Genomic DNA, 6,244 nt, shown 5'->3' on the forward strand with positions numbered 1-6,244 from the left:
GAAATCTCTCAGGAAGAATTGAAATAGTAGTCTTAAAATCACTTATATGAAAATACACTGTTTAAGATAAAAACGAATCTCACTTATTGCTTTCTAGGTATCTCCTTTTATAGTCCTCACTTCCTTGACATAATGGGTCTTTCTTTGGATATATTCATATAAGATCCACATAACTCGCCTATACATATACTGTAGTGCGTGGAGCTAGTTACTCTTTCTTTGCACATCCCGTCCATACTCGCATGATCTGAACGATCAAGGTGAAAGTGAAGTTCATGTAACATGAACTATCGAGCTAAGCTAAGCATACCGAAGTTATTATCTTAACTAGACATGTTGAATAGTCAATATACAAAAAAGTTCACGAGGTGGTCCTCTAAACCAGTTCATTTTTTATAGAAAGGAAGGATAACATATAAAACGGTTAGTACCAGCGTTATATTGTAATAATTGATAGGTGAAGAGTAAAGAAAAGTTTAGCTCAACGTATCCTTTTAGGATCTCAAAGAAGGGGGAAGCAAATCCAAAAAACTTTACAAATTGTTCCAGCAAACGCGCTCTGATTAATAGTAAATCACAATTTGCAAAGATCCTCGTACTATATAATAACCCATAAATTAAAAGCAATTGATTCTTTAACCATAAAGGACAATCCTTTGACAATTGTTTACCATTATCACATCGCATCTTGAAATGTGAAGTCTTATCTAACGGTTTATATTGGGGACCATTAAGGTATTAAGCTACGTTTTATGTTTTTGTTTTCCACTCATTTCTTTCTGTACCAAAAACATATTGGAATATAAACTTATAGATCAGAATATTCTATGACTTGGACATTCTTTTAAGATGATACTCATGTGAGTCAAGTGACAAAAGGGTCTTTGTTTAGAAAAGTGATTTTTAATATAATATATACGTATTTTTTTGTAACATAATAGAAAAAAGCAAACAGAAAAGAACTACTCCTTATGGAAATAGATTTTCAAATTAAATCATCTGCAAGTAAAGTAGTAGCAAGCTTCATTGGCGGAGAATAAACAATCTTAATGTTGCAACTCCACACTCAAGTTCTTACGTAGTTTCTGCTAAATATCATAGTACAAAACAGCGGCAAAAACATGAAAATGTTGAATCCTTTCATTAATTAACTAACTTAAGAGCGATGAGAGCGTATGAATAACTCAACTCTAATTCAATCTATAATAGCATAAAATAGTTGCAAGGAAAATAAGTTGCTTCATTGATTTAGTGTGTCAATTTTTATACTTATACTCTTAACATATATCCTTAGGTTACAAGTTAACAAGAAATTTATAAGATTATATGTTAGAGAGGTATGTCATGACACACACACTCTTTCTTAACACTTATTTGATAAAACTCATGTCGATCTTGTTGTGTGGCGTCCCTCTCGCTTGTATGATTGCTCTAGTCTCGATGTGGACGGTCCCCCTGACTCCCCTCAGTAACCCAACATATCTCACCACTTTATGTGGAATCAATTTTCAATGTATGATACACATATGAATTTCATTTGATAAAAAAAAAATGTTAGATGTTAGAAAGAAAGTATTCATAGTAATTGTGTTTTTCTAATTAGACAAAAAAAAATTGTGTTTTTCTAAATGTTACTCCCTCCGTCCCTGAATAAGTGACCTATTTGTAAAAAATATTTGTCCCACAATACTTGACCTTATCAGATTTCTAAGCAAAATTTGACAGATTTACCCCTTATAAATACTTTTTGTGGTCCCCATGTTAAAGTTTGTAGTGGAACAAAAAAAGTAATCATTACTTAAAAGTGAAAAAGTTTCAAAATAATGACAAGGGCAACTCAGTAAAAGTATCACTCTCTTTCTTTCATCTTTACACTTTTCTTAATCTGTGTGAAATGATCAAATATGTCACTTATTCAGGGACGGAAGGAGTAAATTAATATGTAAAATGTCATTGAGGTGTTTGACTAATTATGGTATACTTCCCATCAATGGGTGCTGATGATTGACATCTGGTTTTCCTTAGTTGGAAACGTAGTGCCTACGTCTTTCTTTATTCTCGCGTTGCTTAAATAAGTAATAGGGGTTTAGTACGGTTTGAACATGTAATTAACAAGTCCATTGATTGTTTAAGGAAACAAGATATCCTCATTGGACACACGAAATCTTTATCACGTGGGCTACAACCAATCAAGACTCAAGAGCATAAGTTCCCAAAGACTTGCTCAAGCAAATGGTCGAAAAAAAAGTAAACCTCGTTCTCTATATTGTAACCTTTGGAGGGCTCCAATAATTGTTACACCTTTAATCTTGTGGTAAATGTTGTGTGAATACTGAGTTTTTATTTTATGCTTCAGACTTACACATTTGATGGTTTTTTTAAAGAGAAATGATATATATATATATATATATATATATAATTTTTAGGACAACTCTCTCACACACTCTATTTCTATTTATTTTTTTGTCCCAAAAGAAGAGGAAATAAATAATTGTGTGTAAAGTTGTTCAAAAAATAATTGTATAAATATATACTATTTATTACGAAACACGAGATAGACGAAAACAAACAATTTTTGTCCATTATTATTAATCAAAATAAATTTTGATAGTCATTTTAAGAACACACTCTCTAACATTTTTTTTTTAATTGAGTAAAAATAACGTGAGTCTCACACTTTACACGTAATTTTCACATAAAGTGATAGAACTCACGTTGATTTAAGCAATAAAAGTCATACATAAAAAAATAAAAAATAAAAAAAGCAATAAAAGTGATAAGAATGGATTTTGTGATATAAATAGAAATATGAGTATGGAGAAGATATTTCCAATTTTAGAAATGTTACCGAATATGAAAGAACATAATTATATCTGTGGTTAGTCTGAGAGGCAGTCTTTCCACAAATTGCCTGTTCATCACGTGTACGATGTTTGATTCTTTCTTTCTTGTGTTTTTCGATTTCTTGCATTTGCCAGATCCTGTTTGGCAACTTGCAAAACCAACGATATAGATATACATACTCCTATAAGATAGAGGTGATAGACTTATAATGGGTGTCTAATATGAATATTATTCAAATGTGTACCTTATTTTGTCAACAAAAAAAAAAATGTATCCCTTATTATTTTTAGAAATTTTAATAAGCATTATAAGGTACACTTTTTAATAGTGGGGGTGAAGTGCAAGCTTTACTCTACCTACCAATACAATAGAACAAAAGCCATAAATTACAACTATACCAAATAACAATACTTGCTACCTAATGATGCAATGTATTGGGGTTGAACTTTGATTATATCGGAGGATTATTGTAGTATTTATTATATATTGCAGAAAAAGATTTAACATATTATTTTTGGGTATTCCTTTGGGAAAAAAATTAGAGGTATTGTGGTGAAGAAATAATTAATGCATTTGAAAATTCGAATGAGTATTATAAAAGATATTTAAGATGGTCTTATATTTAGGGAAGAATATAGTAATATTTAAAAAAAAATAGTATAAAATATTTTTCAAAATATTTTTATTTCTTGATAATCAAAGCATAAGTTTATCAAATTTAATGGTATTTCTGGACTTGTGGCTAATACTCATGAATGAAAAATTGCGATTCATGTAATTTGAAGCTCTTAAAACGTTAAAGCCGTGGCTTAGATTAACCATTCGGTTAGTAATTAATTGAATAACATATACTTTCTTTTTTTGAGCAGGGAGTTGAATAATAATATATACTTGTAAACCAAAATAAAGGGTTAATTAAGTTTTCAATATAGACAGGATATAAAACTAAGTTGGAATTAAAATAAAGGGTTAATTAAGTTTTTAGTCCCTATAAATATTTACAGTTTTGTTTTTAGTCCCTATAAAATAAAATCACACTTTTTAGTCTCTGTGACATTTTCCTTAAGCATTTTAGGGACCAAAAATGTTGACGGAAATTTTTTACAAGGACTAAAAATTTTGATGGAAATTTTTTATAAGGACTACAAATGGTGATGAAAAATTTTATAGGGACTAAAAAGTATGATTTTATTTTGTTTGGACTAAAAACAAAACTGTGAATATTTATAAGGACTAAAAACTTAATTAACCCTAAAATAAATAACAGCTTTATATGCTCTATTTTAAAGTAAATGGACAGCAAAATACTCCTATTAGCAGTGTTTTAGTAAATTGAGCTTTGTTCATGCTCAGCCATCATTTTGTTGCGACATGACGGAAAGCATTTTTGTGAGAAGCTTTGTTTTATTTGGTTGACTTGCATTTAGTCGGTCTATTTGACAAATGAAAATATGTATTTTCTTTTTTGTTGACAAAATATCATTTTTTTAAAATCTTGATTGCAATGCCACTCATTAAAATCATGACTACATATTTAATTATTGATTAAGCATATGATCATGATTTTAACATATTCTTTTCCATACGTCTCCATTGAGCGAAGATTAAACTCATGACCACATACTTAATTATTGATTCAACATCCCCCTAATTATGTCACATGATGTTTGTCAAGGTTAATATACTTTTACTTAATAATCACTTTATGTTTTTAGGTTATTTTAAGAATTTTTTCTTTTCTTTACGAGCAATTAAAGAAATTTTTTTCATTCCGTAAAAGAAAAGTTCCTTCATTTCAGTAATTACTACTATTAGTGGCATAAAGCTTGATATTGAATATAGGTTAAAGCTTTTACTATATAAAGTAGTATGAAATCCACACAATGATTCTAACAAATGTAGTGAGATTATCACACCAGTAATACCTACCTTCAAATAGACACTGCAACATGCACTTTAATACTTAAAAATAAATCATGATTTCCATTCTGGAAAAGCAGACGAAATAGTAATACCCTACTTAATAATTCATTATATTCTCCACTAATCTTCTTACATGAAAAGGACAAAATTGTCAACAGTGAAACTGAAAATGAAGAACCGTTTTTGACGCTTTTGGCTCAAACCTTAAAGCACGAAAAAATAAGCGCCCTCGGTTTTAGAAAACACACGTGTCAATTCCCCATACGTCACACAAATGCACATTATTCACTACTTTCAGGGTCCCCCACGATTCCTGGACTCCAATGTTGTCCTAGGATTAATATTTACCCACGCGCATACTTGTTAAGTTTTGGCTACTCTCTCTCTCAATTCGAAACGTGCCCATTATGAGTCAACACAATGAGCGATTTTAAAGCACGCGCTTCCCTTATGTACTTAGCTAAGGTAAACCAGACAAGCCGAAACCTTAAAACCACTAATATTAGAAAACCACTTTTAGGTTTGCATCTGAAATTAGTCACACACAACAACAAAAAAATGTTTACATCAGAAATTATAACCTTTTTTTATTTGAAAGGACATCAGAAATTATAACTTAACAAGTTCACACCATCCCCGTTTAATACAATGACAAATTAAAAAAAAAATGAGAATCATTTCTGTGATCATAATTCAATTGATAAAATTATTGTTGTAAGAGTTAAAGTTTGAACCTTACTTTAAAAAAAAGTTTGAATTTTTGTATTTTCAACTTACGAATGAATATTTAATCATGAGAATATTTAACAAAAAAGTTATCAAATGAAAGATATAGAAAACAAAAAGATTTTGTTTAAAAGAAAAAAGAAAATAAAAAGAAAAAAAATAAGATGGTGATTTTTCTTTCAAAATTCTCTTAATTGGAGATGATATCATCATATTTCATATGTGACCTACATTAGTTATAAATTTATATTTGAATTTTGATTCATCATATTGCCGAGTCTAACCCTCATTCTCTAGACTCATCTTCCCTTGGTTAATGTGATTTTTTTTTTATCAGGTAGTCCAGTGGCTAGAATTCACCTTATAAGGTGAATAAATGAGGTGTCCGGGGTTCGAACCCCGACCCCTACATATAATAATGCATTGTTCTACCAACTGAGCTATGCTCACGGGACAGTTAATGTGATTTTTTTATTGACAATTAATCAATTATTGAGAATTATTTTTTTAAGTTTTGTTTTGAATAAGGTTGTTAATTTTTTTATTATAACTTAATAGCTTTTGTTTTTTGGTCAAGAATAATCAATAGTTATCTTTTGTCAAAAACTTAATAGTTATTCTTAGTCAAAAAAAACATTTTAATAGTTTTTGGTGACAAAAACACTTATTACCTCTCACTTTTTATTGGATACCCATAAATAGAAAATAAAATAAAATATATATAATTGTGGTAGTGACCTTTGTCCTAAAG

The sequence above is a fragment of the Medicago truncatula genome, chromosome 2, assembly GCF_003473485.1.
Source record: "Medicago truncatula cultivar Jemalong A17 chromosome 2, MtrunA17r5.0-ANR, whole genome shotgun sequence".
Lineage (NCBI taxonomy): Eukaryota > Viridiplantae > Streptophyta > Magnoliopsida > Fabales > Fabaceae > Medicago > Medicago truncatula.